Raw genomic sequence first — 18,075 nt, 5'->3', positions numbered from 1 at the left:
AAAAATCCATGCCTGGTCTCCTCTAACACCACAAAATATCTTGGATTGCAACTTCTTTTCAAAGGGTGCTTTTGACCCAAAAGAAGCCTCTTCTGATGGTACATCTAAAAGAAGCTAATAATTTAGATTCAATCACAAGGAAGAGGTGCCCGCTCTTGAGTCTACTCAGTTTGTTATAAATTTTAACTAAGTCAGACTGCAGACAAGCCATGCTTTCCAGCTTCAGCATTAGCAGCTAGACAGCCTCTCACAGGCCAACTCCCATGAAAATGTCCCATTCACCAATGTGTTGGTTCTCTCTTTACGACTGAACCAAATATTTTTTTTTAACTCAGTGTTCAGTACTGAGCACTTGCTACTGCTGAACACTGTACTTTGTACTGAGATTGGTTCCAAATTTGGACATGATATAGCACCTGGCTTCTAAGGTTTGTTGCAAAATGAATAATCCAGAACAATGAACAATAGCCTTGAGCTGATGCCAGGGAAGAAAGCTGTATTGGGTACCATGAGGACTCAAGGAAATCTCAGTGTTGGGGTTAGGAAAGGAGGCAATAGTTCATAATGTCTTACAAGAGGACAGGCGATCTGAGCTGACTTAAGGGGGATGGTAAGAAGTTCGCCATGTTGATGAGAACGGTAGGATACTTCATTTGAGAATGGGGGAGCATTTCAGTGAGAGGGAACTAAGTGGGTACAGAATGGAGACAGGAGCCAGCTAGGCATGCTATGGAATTCAAAGGAAGCTAAAACAAAATCCAGGGCTGTGAAGGGGGGAGTTGGTGATGAAGCTCTGTCCCTGCCACTGCCAGCTGTGCATCCTATTGTCTTGTCTCAGAACGGACAAGCAGATGAATCTTTGCACCTAGGTCCTAAGTGTTCACTGCCTCCAGTTTTACAAACTCACCAATCACTTTCAAATACTCCCTGTTAACTGCAGGATAAGGTATAAAACAAGTTCTTAAAATGGCCAATGGAGCCCTTCATGACCTGCTGTCTGAACTTTCCTGGCTACATCTCCTACCACTTCATCATTCATTCAATCATCCATTCATCAAAGATTTAATCAGTAGCATCTATATTCAAGGCATAGTATAAAGGGCTATGCAAAAGAGGCATGGTTCCTGCCCTCATGGCAATTACATGCACGCACGCACACACACACACTGCATGTCATATAGCCACAATAAACTCCGTGCAGTTTACCAATGGTGCCATGAGACCCTACACAAAGCCTTTGTACATCCTCTGGTCATTTCTCAGAATGTCCTCTCCTCCCTGACAGGCTGATGAATCCCTTTCCATCCTCCATAATCCCACTCTGCTTCATTTCCTCTGGAAACCTTCCCAGAACTGAGCATCCTGCTCTCAGAACACACTGTCCTTCCCTCTTTGGTAGCTCTTGCTATTTGGCTGGCTTATCTGCAGGAGAAATATTGAAAAGACATAATAGCTGGTATGGTAGGAATTCTAACTAGTCTTAACTGAGGTTGGCTGTAAGCAAGCAATAGTCACACCAGTGCACCAAATGAATTTCAACTCTCCTCCCCATCAGAATGTGGCCACTGGGCTTTTGTCTGGTTCATACATGTGTCCCAGGGTCCAGCATATGCCGAGCCCTCAACAACTTCCTGAATAAATGGAGAACTGTTTTTTCTGGACACAAACTCTTCACTCTGCCTTCTTCACCAGGCTGTTATTGCGGTCGATTATCTGTGAAAGTGATAGAAAAATGTCTAGGGTGGCTGTCGAGGTGATTTCTGAATTAGCCATCAGTGCTACATGTCAATGGAAGCCAGATCAGGCATCCTGGCTGATGGTAAAGACATCCACAAGTGTCACTGCTGTGGGCGGCCTCTCCCCTGTCACTCCGGTCTGAGACTTGAGCAACATCTCGTGGAAGGATCACCATACTAGCAAAGCAGAGGTGAAGAGAATCTGGACCGTTTCCCTATCATAAGCACCTTCCTTATTTTTCTTGAAATTCCCAGGGTACTACAGCTATAAGAAATCTCGGATAGGATCATCCCAGGAGCCATCTCTGATCAGTTGATAGTGGCTTCCTGGAAGGATTCCCAGTGAAACAGGATCAACATCAACTACTGATGTCTGCCAAGGATAAGGGAGAGGAGAGTGAAGACATGTATACAATGGACTTGTCCATCCTCATCTAGTCCTGCTCCTTAAACTAATGTTTGACTGAGCTGAGGTCCCAAGAGTGGTGATTAGTTCAGGGTCACATGGACAGTCACTAGCATCCACGTCTCTTGATTTCTGGGCCACCTGTCTTCCCATAACACCTTCTTTCAGCATGTAAAGTGGAGAAGCCTGGTATCCAGTGTGGAATCTCTGATCATATTTCCATTCTCCTTAACAACAATTTTTGGCAGAGGTTTGAAATAACATCAAAGATGCCTCTTTTTGTTTGTCCTCCTGCCTGTCTCTGAAACCAGAGTCTCACATGGTAAAAACCATTGCAGGTACCCACTCAGAGTTGCACATCTTGAAAGTATAGTCCCCATTCGAACCCTTACTCTGCATCATAGCTGACCCCTCAGTTCCTTGTCCCACTAGCTCCATCCACACCTCTACCTCTCCTTCAAATCTCTCCTAATTAAAGGTTTCTCTCACCAAAATGCTGTCATAGGAATAGTAGCTTCACTTAGCAAACAAATGCTTGGTCCTAAGAACAGAGTAATGAGTAAGATTACTTTTCCTGTACTCAAAGACCTGCCAGTATACTGGGGAAGACTGGACAATGAACAGACTATGACAATATGATGAGATTCATGCTAATAAGAAACATATGCACAAGAATCTACAGAAACAGGGAGAAGTGGGACCAAATCCAACCTGAGCATGGGGCATCAGTATACACCGGGATGGGGAATAGGGAGGGAGTGTAAGGGAAGGCTTCTCCAAGGAGTCATGGCAGGCAGAAAGAAAGAAAAGAAAGAAAGAAAAGAAAGAAAGAAAGAAAGAAAGAAAGAAAGAAAGAAAGAAAGAAAGAAAGAAAGAAAGAAAGAAAGAAAGAAAGAGCTAGAAAGAGAAGGAAGGAAGGAAGAGCTAGAAAGAGAAGGAAGGAAGGAAGGAAGGAAGGAAGGAAGGAAGGAAGGAAGGAAGGAAGGAAAGAAAGAAAAAAGAAAGAAAAGAAAGAGAGAGAAAGAAAGAAGAAAGAAAGAAAGAAAGAAAGAAAGAAAGAAAGAAAGAAAGAAAGAAAGAAAGGAAGGAAGGAAGGAAGGAAGGAAAAGAAAGAAAGTAGGAAGAGGGAAAAAGATCCCCACAGAAACAAATAACACCATGGCATATTTGGAAAACTAAAGCATTTAATGGGGCTAAAGCAGGATGCATGTCTGTATGTGTGTGACCACACACAAACATACATGCTGAGAGGAAACAGGTTTGATAAAGAAGGAGGCAGCCTGGGAACATGAGCAGAGCCCAACACCCTGACCTCACATAGAAGATTTTACCCCAACCAGGACCTCAGCAGTCTCAGACACTGCTTGAGAGCCTATTTTCTGCCAGCCATGTACCAAATGTTTCCTGTGCATCAGATCAATTAATCTTCCAAATAAACTTGTGAAGCAGGTAGCTTTTAACTCCATTTTACAGGGGAAAGACTGAAGGTCGAAAGGGATAAATGATTTGCTCCAAGTCACATAGCTGGTAAGTAACAGTCAAAACTAGAAATTGAGCCTTTAATCTTGCCACTCTTTTGCTCCGCACTCCCATGTGCCCTCATGGAAATCATGCCCCTGGTTTAGCCCTCACAGACATCATGCAAAATGAGTCTTTTGACTATTCAATAGACAAAATGGGGAAAGAGTAGGCCCAGCATATTTCCTCCAAGAAGAACAAACTGTCCAGGAAGATGAGCGGTTGCTTGTAGTCCTTCCTGCATTCATTAAAGAACATGTTTTGTGGATCCACTGGATGCCCACCATTCTCCTAGGTACTCGGGTTACAAGCATGCATGTGACATAATGCCTGATCTGATCCCAAGTCGCTTAGAGTGGGAGTGTAGAAGCTACAGGAAAGTATAAGACAGGATGGTCCCTTTCAGGAACCCCAAACTGCCCAGGAGTTTGAGAAGTGCTGAAGTTGAGTCTACAGAACCAAGGAGAAGATGTTCAAAGCCGTGTTCCCCCTGTCTTACATGGTCAGGTTTTGGCTGGAGATGGTGGGCTTCTGAAAGGGTCAGCTCCATATGTAAGAAACAGCCTTCTGGGAGCAGTGTGGACCAGAGAGAGACTGGAGCCAGATAGACAGCTGTCTATTGCACTAGCCCAGGTGAGGGGGCTAGACCCTCATCCGAGGCAGGGGGAGGGGTGACAGGCAAGTAAAAAATTAAGGATATATTTATTTTTTTAATTTAAATTCAATTAACCAAGGTATAGTACCTCATGGGTTTTTGATATAATGTTCAATGATTCATCAGTTCAGTATAACACCCAGTACTGATCTATTTATTTAGTAGGGGAAATCGTTTTGTCCAATCCTTTCATACTGCAGGTGAGGAATATCGAGTACTCAATATTCCTACAGCTTAGGGGCGCCTGGGTGGCTCAGTCGTTAAGCATCTGCCTTCAGCTCAGGTCATGATCCCAGGGTCCTGGGATCGAGCCCCGCATCAGGCTCCCTGCTCTGCGGGAAGCCTGCTTCTCCCACTCCCCCTATTTGTGTTCCCTCTCTCGCTGTGGCTCTGTCAAATAAATAAATAAAATCTTAAAAATATATATATTCCTACGGCTTGAACCCACTCCATATTTAGATCATCCATAATCATTTCTTACACCACATGGAGATCCCAACAGAACTAAGTGCCTACTGGTTCTTCTTCTTTTTTTTTTTAATGTATTTTTTTTTAAGATTTTATTTATTTATTTATTTGAGAGAGAGAGAAAAACAGCATGAGAGGGGATAGGGTCAGAGGGAGAAACAGGCTCCCCGCCGAGCTGGGAGCCCGATGCGGGACTCGATCCCGGGACTCCAGGATCATGACCTGAGCCGAAGGCAGTCGCTTAACCAACTGAGCCACCCAGGCGCCCCTCTGCCTACTGGTTCTTGAGCCAGGCAGTAGTTAGACCATAAGCAACTTCAAAGACCCTCTATCATTTGTCTACCCTTCTTGCATGCTCCTTTTCCCCTGCCTCAGTCCCAGCCTATGGCTCAGGGTGAGGCCCACAGTAAGTGCTTGATTCACTTCAGTACAATTGCAACTGGCTTGGTTGGGGGAAGGGGAGGGTGCAACTCTAGGTCTTTGTTCCTAGAGTTGAGGACCTATAAGGAAATGGCCCCCAACCACAGAGTTCACTTATAGCATGTGGGGAAAGTGTTCAGGGGACCAAGTTGTCATAGAGCAGAACACCTGTCACTAGATGTTGTTTGAAGTGGAATGCCATTCAGCATTCTCTTGACAAAGTCCCTTGGAGAGGGCCTTCTGCCTATGTCATTTCTGTTCAGGCTGCCAAGAGTCTTTCTTGATGTCCTTGCAAGTAACCCCTTTAAAGCTGAAGCCCTGTCATTTTACTGGCACTTTACACCCTTGAAACGGTTTTTCTTCTACTGTCTTATCTGTTACATGGAGGTGATAGAACACTGACAGTCATTAGGGCAGGGACAATCTTTTCCATTTTCTGGGACAATGGGAGAGCTGAAGCTTTCAGGGATTAAGAATTTATCACAAAATGAGGCTAAGTGTTGATACATCTACAACTACTGCCAAGGATAATTTGGTTCTGTCCAACTCTTAAGAATGCACACTCCCTATAAGCCAAGGGATGTATCCCTTGGAAAACTCTCATGCAGGTAAGATACAAGAATGTTTCTTGCATGTTTTGATGGTAAAAAAGGTGGAAAAATTTCAACTGCCCATCCAGCAGGGGAATAAATTAAAAAGTGTGCTATATTAATATAATGGAACACTATGCAGCCAGTAAAAAGGTCTAAAGCAGATATATATGTCAACTAGCACAGAATTCAAGAAATATAGGGCTGAAACTTAAAGCACCTTTCAGAATGATTGTAGGATATGATACCCTTTCATAGCTTAAAACAAACCCAATATTATATAACAGGGGTTCACAAACTTTTTCTGTCAAAACATATGGTAAATATTTTAGGCTTTGTGGGTCATATATGCTATCTGCTGCCTATTGTGCTTTTTTTTTTGTTATTTTTTTTTACAACTCTTTAAAATGTGAAAACTATTCTTAGCTTGTAGTCTTTAAAGGACCTGGCCGTGGGCTAAATTTCCCCCATGGGCTCTAATTTGCTAATTAGTTGATGGATATATTTGTATGTCAAAGTATAAGATAAAATGCATTCACAGAAGATTCATGATAGTGTTTACTTCGGAGGAGAGATGGAGCTGAACAGGAATGGAATATAAAACAAAGGATCAGATTTATGTGGAAAGTTTTATTTCTTTCATTAAAAATGTGAACCAAGTATGGAAAAAATGTCACCAATGGTTCAGTTTGGGATAATGGGTGCATCATACTTTGTTTTCTTATTCTTCATACTTTTCTACATTTAAAATATATTCTCCAGGTAAAAGAATATGTGAGAAAAAATCAGTCCTTCAAAAGCCATTCATTCAATGCTAGATCTGCTGCTTTGTTCAGACTGAAAATGTTACTCATGAAACTCATTCATTCTTTACGGCATGAAGCACATTTTTGCTGAGTACCTACTCTGAGTCAAGTACTCTGGCTGGTGCTACAAGAAGTACCAGATTCCATCAAACATGCAAATGTGGACCTAATCCTCAAGAGGCTTAAAGCTAGGCAATAGAGAAACTCACACAAAAGTAGCACCACACATAACAAGGAATACTACTTGCCAAAAGAGATACTCTGGCCATGTGCTATGGGCGATCACTGCTAGTTCATGAGAAGCCTGGACTGCCATACCCAGGACGTTCAGCCTGACACCTGCAGACAATGGCAAGCCACTAAAGATTTTTGAGCAGGGACATGGTATGACTAAGGAGATTGTTTATAAAATTAGGGGGGTTTTTTTAGATGAGGGGAGGGGCAGAGAGATAGGGAGAGAGAGGGTCTTATGCAGACTCCACGCCCAATGCAGAACCTGACACAAGGGCTCCATCTCACAACCCTGAGATCATGACCTGAGCCAAAATCAAGAGTCAGATGCTTAACCTACTGAGCCACCCAGGTGCCCTATAAAATTGTTTTTAAGCAGTATGTGTGTGAATAAGAGAAAAGGGAAAGGAGAAGCAGAGAGAGGCCAGCCATGAAGAGCTTTGGAGAAGGGTGAAGCACTGGCTCCCTTTGGGAGGCCACAGGATTCTCCCAAATCCCATCCCCCAAAGTCAATGTCAATTGCTACAGTTGGGTTGGAGGCCCAAACTGGGGTCACTGCCCCCTGGAAAGGAAGAAACAGTGAGAGGAGGATAGTAGTTGCCTAGTGGGGGCCCAGGTGCAGTGCATGAGAGGTACAGGCAGCGGTGGGGTGGGGGGAGGTATCTGTGCACAGTGTCTGGGGCCAAGGCCTACCTCACTGCAGTCACCTTCAAAGCCAATCTTAGCTGCTGAGTAACAATTTATCTTTCCTTCTCGGAACAGGTCCAAGAGAGCATTTCTGGGGACCCAGAAAACACTGCAACATGACAGTGGCTCACCGAGGAATGCCATTTGTGTATCCAAAGCTACACAAGTGACCCCTTGGCAAAGGTTCTGACTCCACGTGCTTTGGCCAAGAAGCCTGCTCTCTGAGGCTAATGCAGTGTGGGTAAGGCCCTGCCACATGCTCAGGTTTCATCCTTCTGTAAATTAGGCTTTTATTGTTGTCAACAATTTTGTTTCTATGTTTCTTTTGCTTTTCCTCAGTCTTCTTGTCTAGAGACACTAGGTGGCCTCCGTCAGCTGCTCTGATTTTTCCAGCCAAGTCATGACAGGTGTAAGAGGAAATCCAGAGAATCGCCAAAATGAGGTATTGCCTCCACTGTAACCCCCACCTCATGGGTCTGTTAGGAGGAGATGAGAAAACAAGCATGAAAACACTTTATTAACTGCAAAGGAATATCCTCAAAGGTACTGGTCTCAATACTAAATGGCACAGGGGAAAAAAATAAGCCCCTCCTCGACTCTGAAATATAGCTAAATTAAATCAACAAGTCACAGGGCTGCCTGGGTGGCTCAGTCAGAAAAACCAAAAAGTCACCAATAGATGATAGATGGATAGATAGATAGATAGATAGATAGATAGATAGATAGATAGATAAATAGATAGATGATAGATAGATAGATAGATAGATAGACAGATGATAGATAAACAAGTCACAAATGAGACAGGTATCTTTAGAAGCCTCCATTCAACTGATTCATCTCTCAGGACAAAGACAAAAGTTAAAAAGATCTTGGTAATCTAATCAAATGTCGTCTTCAGTATAAGAAAATCTAGCGAAAGTCAAAGGTCGAAATGTATATAATAAGGCAAAATTGCTTAGATAATATAGGCTGATGTGAAAGGAAGTTTGGGAGAGGAAAGGCAATGAATATCTACCTCCCCTGTGCACACCTAACTAGGGTGGTACCACTTATTTGGGCCCTTTCGGGGCAGTTGGGTAGTCTGGGCTAAAGTAAAGGCCAAAAAAGTTGACTGAAATTGTATGTCAGAGACATAGTCCTAGAGAGAGCCAAGGGAAGAGCTGAGAAATTCAAGCAGAGACCAATAGCAAGTACAGTATTAGTGAACTAAATTGGAAGTGAAAAAGCCAGGATCCAAAGAGAAGTAGACATGATAAGGAATGAGATGCCACAGTAATTCAAGTAATTCAGGATTGGCCTCACTTGACTTTGCTTGCCACCGCCCACACAGGGTAAATACCAAGTCACAAAGGACCAACAGCAATAACTGAGAGTTTCCAGTACTGTTCAAAGGAAGGGCCTTTTCATCAAAAGGTTAAACATACACACCCTTTAACAAGTATCTCTCTATTTTAAAGACAGTTATATCCATTGATACCCAGAACCATTAAGATACCTTAACTGCAGTAAGGAAACTCCAAATTTACTTGTCTTGCTGTTTCAGCAAGAAACAACTTCAGAAGACTCAAAGATCATATGCTGTGGGTACCCAGTGGTTGCATTAGTGTCTTCTAATTTATTCAGCCTGGACGCACATCATGAATAAACCAAATTTCCAGATGCAAAAACTCAAGGACCAGATCCCAGAGCCAGGAAACAAGCCACACATTGGTGTGACGACCCCAGAAGCCAGGGTCCTCAGACAACAACTCTTATCAACATTTCACAATACATCTACAAGGACAAGACTTGCCTTTGGGGGAGTTATGTTGAGCCAGTGATTATTGAAGCTTCATGGAACAATACCAGCTAAAAACAAAACATCACTGGGCTTTAAACTACTCAAGATATCAATGCTTCATTCAGTATCATAAGTACTACCAACAAGGAACCAACCAAGACATTTGCAAGTTCATGTGGAAGAGTAATTAAGTCCCTCTCAAGAAGTTGAAGAACTAATGTGGAAACTACTAACATCTGTTTAGACTTCCTCTGATATTGTTTGGAAAGTCACAGAAACTTTGGATTAAAAACAAACAAATGCAGGAACACCCAAATCTGTCATAACACAGTGAGGGTGAAAATGACTGCAGAACTACTATCTAATCCTTGAGACTTTTCAGGAGTTGAGAAGAAGTGGAGGTCTAGAAATGAAGGATTTTAAAGCCAAGCATAACTCCAGTCAACCAATGGTCCATCTGAATGATCATGGGCTACTTTCTTGGCCTCTCTGTGCTTTAGTCTCTTCAAATGCAAGACAAACTAATAGTGCTTACATTTCTTCATCGAGTGGTCAGTAAAAATCTTGAAATTGTAGGTGTTAAAAATGCTCTAGTTTTCTTTGACTAAATTAAAAGATCACCTGTTAATTTGATGTCCAGTCTGCCAAAGGCTGGTAAGATCTCATAAATTCCATTGACTGGCTGGCTGGCCATGGCTCAGAATTGGCAGGTCCCGTTACATATTTTAATGAAATCTTTATGCAAATTTTGACATAATATAATATAGCAAAACTCTTCTTTCCATTCCATGACATTAACCAATATATCTTAGGGTGATTACAATACCCAATCTGCTAACTAATTAGGGACTAATTAGTCAACTTGTATATTTATGAATGTTTCCAGTTTCTTAATTGCAGGTTTGTAGAGTCCTGGGAAATATCTGTGCCTGTCAACAGGTTGAAAAATACCAGAGCATTGGATTACAAAGCAGTAATATTAAAGATTGGATAATAATCATCCTTCATGTCTTAATAGCATGTCAAAATATACATATAGCCTTTCTATCTATATTAGCTTATTTGATTTTCACATCTCCTGGGATAAGCATATTGGGACTTTTTTAACCTGGCATTAATGCCTGGCATGTGGTATGCCCTCAAGAAGGGTTGGCTGAATGAATCGAATGAATGAATATTAAGTGAATGTTGGAATGATGGATGAATAGATGATGGACGGATGGATAGATGGATGAATATAATTTACTCAGGAGAAAAAGGTTATAAAGCTTAATCTGCTAGTACTATCTTCACTACCCAACTTGATGACTACCCTCTTTGCAAGGACAGATTGAACTTTATAGCCACTACGTATGCCACAATGCTTTGGTCTCAATAAACTGACAGGGCTAATGTGAGGGCATTTCCTTTTTTTTTTTTTTTAAGATTTTATTTACTTACTTGACAGAGAGAGACACAGTGAGAGAGGGAACACAAGCAGGGGGAGTGGGAGAGGGGGAAGCAGGCTTCCCGTGGAGCAAGGAGCCCGATGTGGGGCTCGATCCCAGGACCCCGGGAACATGACCTGAGCTGAAGGCAGACGCTTAATGACTGAGCCACCCAGGAACTCTGTGAGTGCATTTCTATACTCATTTCCCCAAATAATAATACTCACAGAAAATTTTAAGTTGGAATACTTTGTTCATCTTTTCCCCAATATTTCTGGAAATATGGGAAATGCACAGCATGCACTTTTATCCAAAATCACATAATTTTTAACACAAAACAATACTAACATGGTGACTGATATGTGAAAGCAAAAGACCTACTTTTCTTCTCTATGCTACCAATTTCCTGTGAGGATATCGTGGTTGTACTACATTGATTGAACATATAGAAAATCTCTTTTTTTGGTCTTTCTTGATGTCATAGGTCTCCTTGCTGCTCAGATTAGGATGGATTTCTGAGGGACCTACTTCCCACTTACCTGAAATGCATCACCTTTTTTTTTTTTAATTCAATTAGCCAACATATAGTATATCATTAGTCTCAGATGTAGTGTTCAACAATTTATCAGTGGCGTGTAACACCCAGTGCTCATCACATCACACATACACCAGCTGCCTCTGCTGAATTCAAGCTGTCTCTTTATGGCGAAACTGACTTGGGAATAGGGACTTCCTTCTCCTTTCTTCAGTGGTGGTGGCAGTGTTTTATTTTTCTTTTTCCCTGGAAGTTTCCTGCTCGACGCTTTTTCTGTCGAGTAGATGGTCTATCTCAGTGACCACCTTTATTCCTGGAGAATGACTTCTCTCCCACTAAGCAATGTTCTTCACTCACTCTCCTGGCTGCATTTGACAAGCCCCTGAAGAGTTCCTTAAAATGCCAGGGCATAGAACCTACACCCAGGGACTCTAATCCAATTGATTCAGAATGGAGACTGGGGATCCATGTTACACCAAACATACAGGCTTTCCTCAGATGATTCTAATGGGTAGCCAAGGTTAAGCACCACTACTATAATGGAGAGCACCCCACAGTGCACAGTCCCAAGTATTCTAAGAACTGTAGTAATAAATTATTGTTCTTGCTTAACTGAGCAAAAGAAAAGTCATAGGTCTAACCTACTGCATCAGTCAGCAATGTATAAGTCATGCAATAGGAACCAATAAGCCCCCAAATATCTCAGTGGCTTACAACAATAGATTTATTTCTTACCCAAACTGTATGCCCTTCACAGGTGAACTATGGCTCTGGTGTTTGCCTTCTTCCTTCTAGGACAAAGGCTGAAGGTGCATCCTCTACCTAAGACTTGATGGTCTAGGGACATAGAGAATAGGATATAGCAGAACCTCACTCAGGGCTGGTCTATGTGCTCTATCATGTTTCACTGGCCAAAGTAAAGCTAAGTCCAGCCTAGGGAGCAAGGAGGGGCAGTATCTCATAAGAAAACTTCAGACACTGAAGCCATAATTGCAACTTGACTGAATGAACATTTGGTTTTTCAAGAGAAAATGGATCTCTGCACTTCTGAAGGCAAAAAGCAGAGGGGAAGGTTGAGGAATAAACTTCTCTGCATCCATCATAGCCTCACAAAGATTAGTCACTCAAGTCATATTTCATGATGAATTTTCAAGAAGATGTCAAACAACTGAGGTTGTGGCAAGAGCTAAGTATGTGAAGCCCAGGCAAAAGTGGAAATTTATTCTCTTCTTTCCTCAGCCTTTTAAAAGTTGGAAGTCCTACATGGTTGCAGGCAGATTTCAATATGTCCATTTCTTCACGGATGCTGCTTAAATGGAGCGCCAGCATTCTTGCAGCAGGTAACATGTATGACAGAATGAAAGAACATGAACAAGAAAGATGAAAACTTTGGGAAGTTGATCCTACAAAATGAGAGGAGCACATGTTTGCTGCTAATACACCATTATCCCCCTGCAGGGAGAATCCTGTAGGGTTCACACAACACAGTGCTATGAACAGGGCATGGACACCCAGCTGATCACCTGCTCCTGTGCAGCTCGAGGAAAGCCTCAGAACATCTTTAAGCCTCAGTTTCCCCATCTGGAAAACAAGACCTGACCCACTTTACTGGATTGATAAAATACTCATAATAAGTGACAAAATATGTGTTAGTCTTCTCAATGGCAGCAATTCATTATTGCTGTTTTTGTTGACCCTCCCAATCCTGTAAGGTAGACAGGGTAGATATTATGTCATGTGCATTTTACAAAAGAAGGCACTGAAGCTTTAAGAGGAAAAGCAATTCACCCAAGGTCACATGTCTCTGCACTCTTTGCAAAAGGAATAAAATGACCCTTCTCCATCATCTGTTGAAGTAACTATGTTTGTTTTAAATTTTCTTATTTTTTCAAGGATAAGTGCTTGTGATAAAATAGTAACTCAAACAAAGCAAAAAATGGGATATACATTATAATTTTAACATTTATGCATGTAATATATATCCCTATCTTTAATTATATCTATCTACTGAGTACAATAATTCATTTAAAACACTTAATAGAGTTCCCAGCACGTTATAAGCATTAAATGAACCAGCCAGTATCTTTATCACTGTTATTATAACTATATGCATAGAAAAAGACTGAAAGGAAATATCCATGGTAACAAGTTAATAATGATTATTTCTCGATAGAGATTAGCCGTAATTATTTTTATGCTTTTCAGCATTTTCCAATATTTTAATAATGTGTATTTCTCTTATAATAAAAAATACAGGCATATCAGTTTTATAACATATATAAATTACCAAATTATTCCTATAAAACATGGAATGAGCACAGATAAGATGAAGGATATATATTTCACTTCAGGTTAAGAAATGACTTTCTGTCAGAGTGGTCCAGAGAGAAAAGGAATTGCTAAGAAGGCAGGAGTACCCAAGTTGGGTAAGGAGCCAAGAGCAGCTGCAAGGCTACTGGCAGGGAATTTATAAAAGGAAAGTTTGAGCTGATAACCCTGAGGTGGTATGATCTTATGAATTATATTTAGACATCAGGGTATTTATACTTCAGAGAAGGATCAGTTTCATAATTTGCAGGGCCCAGGGTAAAATAAAAATGTGGGTCCCTGTCCAAAAAATATCAGGAATTTCAAGACAGGGAGAGCAGAGCATTAAACCAAGTGCAGGACCCTTCTGAGAGCAGGGCAGTGAATGACCATATAGGTTGTACGCCCAGGAAGCTGGCCTTAGTGCAGAGTCCACAGAGTGAAAGGCTTGTTTACTCAGTATGATTTGGACAGGCCAGTTGTCTCCTAAAAGCTGATTAAGAGGAAAAATTCAGTATTTCAGGACTTAAAGAATCTAAAGCATATCCTAACCATCAAAAATTCTTTTTTATGATCTCCTTTACACTACACAAAGTAAATCAAAAGAAGATACTTTCCTGAGGGAGGCTTCTGGTGAAAAATGGTGAATAGACCACAGACATTTATCACTTAGATTCCACATAAAATCCAGCCAGAATGAAAGCAAAGGAATGACAAGGATACAGGACAAATCGATCAAGAGAGGAAACAACAGCGTATCAGCAATTTCGGCTACATTCTGGAAAAGTGAAAGTAGGTAGAGAGCTAGTATCTGACTCAGGAAGTTAGAACAAGTTACAACCTAAAGGTCTATAGATGAAAATACCACCAAGAAGTGACCCAAGTTGGCCGGCAGAATTCCTGAGTCTCAGCATTTAGGAGCACTAGGAATGATGGAAGGCCAGTACAGTTGGGTGCTGGTCTAAAGACAGTAATACTGGTGGGAAGGCAGAAAAGAGCGTGGTAGAACCTACACACCCCCTTTTTCACACCCAGGAAGACCAGAGGTTTATAACTGAACCAAAGAGGATCACTCTGGATTCAGGATCATCAGGTGCAGCCTGGGCTGGTTAAGGTGATTTTAAGTTAAAGTCTAAATACTCACCTGTGAAACTTTTACAGAATATCTGGAGAGAAAGCATAGAATATATACTGGCTCCTTGAAAAAAGAACAACCTGCCACTGAAAAGGAACACTCAGAAAATGATGAAGGGCCCTTAGGAATTAATAACATCATAGTCAAAATAAATAACTTAGTGGGAGACCATAAAATAAAACCAAATGAATGTACAGGACAAAAGGACAAAGACAAAGAATAAGAAATGGAAGAATTTTTTTTAAATAGAGGCTCTGTGAGAAAGTTCAGCACACCATGAAAATGAGTTCCAGAAACAAAGAAGAGAAAATTGTTCATAGGAAATGCTCTGAAACACAAGAAAACTCTCTGAAACTGAAGAACATGAGAATCTAGAGAAAAAAAGGCAACTCACACATAAAGATCAAGAATTAGAAAGCCACTGAATTTTTCCATAACAATACAATAAAATAGAAGATAGTGGAGAAATGATCAAAATTCTGTTTTTAACAGATATATACTGCAGACATTTAAGCTCTGAGTCAAGTATGAGGGAAAAGTAAAGATTTTTTCACATATGCAAGGTCTCAAAAATTTGACTCTCCAAACATCTATTTCTAGAAAGTTACTTGAGGATGCACTCCAGCTAAACTTTACATGGCTGCAAGAAAAGAAAGATGTGGGATCCACAAAACAGGAGATCCCACATGGGAGAAGAATAAAGAGAAACCTAAGGAAGGTGACTGTAGCCTAAAAAGAAATCATCCAAATTCTACTGCAAAGGCTGAAGGCTTTAGGGGAGAGATCCTGAGAAAATCTTTCAATAATTGATTGTTTGAGCTTAATAGTAGGCCTGGAGAAGAGATGTTCTAGCCTTCAGAAAAAAAAAATAATAAACACATCTCAAGATGTATATGTCTTAGTAAGACCATAGGAGAACCAAGGCAATGTGGGGAAATACCACAGAACCAGAGAGTTACTGACCAAGGAAACAGGAAAAGTCATATAAAGGAGGAGACAAGATTATTCTGCGCTACCTGGATTAGCAGTGAACAGTATTTGCAGAGTGATCACTGGAGGAAACATATGTTACCTAGGAAAAGGGAGATGGTGGAAAGGAGAAGTGTTCAGTCCTCAACCACCAGAAAGCATTTGTGGAGCAGAAGGTTATTGTTAAAATTTTTATTTGACCTCTATTATGTATATGCATTACTATGAGGAAAATTAAAATGGAGACATTAAAATATAAATAATTAAGAACAAATGTCATTCTAATACTCAGGGTATGCTAATTTCCATAATAAACAACTCCCAAATTTTGGTGATTTTAACACAAATGAAGGTTTCTTTCTCATTCAAGTCACAGCCCCATGGAGTCTGACCAGTGCTCTGCAACCTCCAGAGCTCCAGGAACCTAAGACTCTCCCTCCTCTTGGTGTCTCGATCTTTAAAACATGCACCCCAAGCCTGCTGCTGAGTGGAAAGAGAGCAAAATAGAATCACTCAGGGGGTTAGTGACTAGGCTGGAAGTGGTGGACATCACCTCTCATCTGAATCTGCCACACGATCCTAATCCACTTCAACAAGGTTGGGATGTGCAATCTTTCTCCATGCTCAAGGTTTGGTGAGCACTCCATACTTTGCTTGGGCATTTCAAAAAATAAATAAATAAATAAACGAAAATGCTGTTTAGGAATGCTCTAAGGCAATGGTTCACAACCAAGAGGTGATCTTGCCCTCCAGGCACAATAGACATAGTTGGCTGTGTCTGGAGACATTTTGGTTGTAATGACATGGAGAAGGGGGGATGTCCGGCATCTACTGGGTAAAGGCCAGGGCTGCTGCTAAACCTGCCAAATGCGCAAAATAGTCCCTCCCTCCGCAACAAAGAACTATTTGGGCCAAAATGTCAAAAGTGCTGAGGTTGAGAATTCCTGCTCTAGACCCCCTATTCTCTGGGATTTCTGATAAGTGGAGATTAAGAGCATCAGGAGTAAAGAGTTCTTGTCTAAGAGTCAGAAGTTCCTGCTTCTCCTCCCGGCTCCTCTGTATGACCTTGTCTGAGTCATCAACACTCTGACACTCACTTCCCTCCTTGTCCAGTTGTCCTCGTGCTTCTTGGAAGGGTCTCTTGTAGATGTCTGGAGGTTATTTAAAAAGGCAAGAATTCATTAATGCTGTAGTTTCAGGGGTCATAACTAAAAAAAATGTCTTTAATGGAAAATTCATCAACAACGATTATTCAATGGTGTTACTAAATAATAGAGTCACTGAAAACAAATGCTCAACAGTAAGCAAACAGAAGAAATTAGATCCAGCTAATATATATGATTACTACAACTGCATTTCTCAGATTTTCTGGGGTTGTCTCATGACACATGGCAATCCTTTATGTCATTCACATGTTCTGAAAATTACATTAATTCAGTTTACAAGCTAAAATCCCAAATGGCCTTTTGTACCAGACTTAGCCTAGAAGCCTTTTATCAAACCTGGGTCTCTATTTTTAGTTCAAGGCAGGATCAATCATAGATATGGGGAGAAATATGCTTGCCTTGTTTTTTATTCTACTCCTGGTTTCAAACAGAGTTACTGGTCTGGAGTTGGTGTTGAATAATTATTTGCTGGTTGCACAGCTGAATGAATATAAAAAGAAATACACAAATATGCTACAATTTAACTCAGCCATGTTGTGAGATCTTAGAAGAACCCTACATCCTTTTCTTTGTATATTTGCAATGACTAGCACATAAACGACACTCAAAAATGCTGAATTAACTAATGATAATTACTAAAATTAATTTCTTGAGCAAAATTTGTGCCAGACGTAATTTATGATAAATATAGGGAGGTATTTATGAGATCATTTAATGAGAAGCATAGGAAAAAGTACAGATTTCTTCAGGCTTGCATCAGACAATATTTAAGCACCTGAAGCACTAAAGAGGACAATGCACGAGCAAACATACAATTTATCAAAGTCATATCACTGGTCAAGCAGGGATACTGTGGCTTTCATAAACGGATGTGTTAAAGCTATCTGTGGTCATCCAGAATGTTGCATGGAAGAGGCAGGCCCTCGGCAAGGGTTCATAAGATTTGAAGAGATTATGGAGAGGTATGGGGATTTAGGGGAGCCAAACCCGAAGTTAGGGGTATGGTGGGAGCAAACTCATTCAAGTATCACTGCATTATTATAAGTCTACAATTCTCAAACAGACCAAAGAAACTGCATTCTGTTTTTTACTAAAATATTTCAAACAGAGAGAAAAAGCATAAAGAAAACACTTGGGAATCTTATAGCCCAGACATAGTATATAATTGAACATTTTCTATATTTGCTTCAGAATTGTAATATAAAGAACCAAAACAGGACACACACTGTTGAAACCCGT

Source organism: Mirounga angustirostris, unplaced genomic scaffold, assembly GCF_029215605.1.
Source record: "Mirounga angustirostris isolate CCGP_5_RB_7025 unplaced genomic scaffold, mMirAng1.0.hap1 SCAF_4, whole genome shotgun sequence".
NCBI lineage: Eukaryota > Metazoa > Chordata > Mammalia > Carnivora > Phocidae > Mirounga > Mirounga angustirostris.
This window is presented reverse-complemented; position numbering follows the sequence as displayed.